This window comes from Bison bison, unplaced genomic scaffold (genome assembly GCF_000754665.1).
Source record: "Bison bison bison isolate TAMUID 2011002044 unplaced genomic scaffold, Bison_UMD1.0 scf7180017859188, whole genome shotgun sequence".
Classification (NCBI taxonomy): domain Eukaryota; kingdom Metazoa; phylum Chordata; class Mammalia; order Artiodactyla; family Bovidae; genus Bison; species Bison bison.
The window spans coordinates 30,883-31,160 of NW_011489760.1; the positions used below are offsets into that span (position 1 = coordinate 30,883).

General features: G+C 47.5%; 1 protein-coding gene across 1 annotated transcript in view; it reads right to left on the reverse strand.

The window, feature by feature from the left end:
• LOC104981601 (G-protein coupled receptor 64) overlaps positions 1–278 on the reverse strand; it is a gene marked incomplete at its 5' end in the record, with an annotated part of 20,145 nt that overhangs the window by 18,602 nt on the left and 1,265 nt on the right. The window lies entirely within an intron of this gene.

Sequence of the window (278 nt, forward strand, 5' to 3'; positions counted from 1 at the left end):
CTGGACTTTGCAAGATGCTTTCTCTTTGGAGGTGAGAATCAGACCTGGAGCTGCAGATCTAAATGCACTGAAAATTGGCAATAAGAGCTTGCTTTTTACACTGCTCCTTCCTAGAAAGTAGGAAGGCAGTTATTAGGCACGCTCAAACCCTATGAGCATGATTCTAGTCTCACACACAGCCCTAACTGGGTCTAAGGTGCTGCTGGACCGACTTTTTTCAGGCTAAGTCACACAGGGAGAGTTTGCATGAGGTGTCTCTGGCCAAGGCACACAGACTC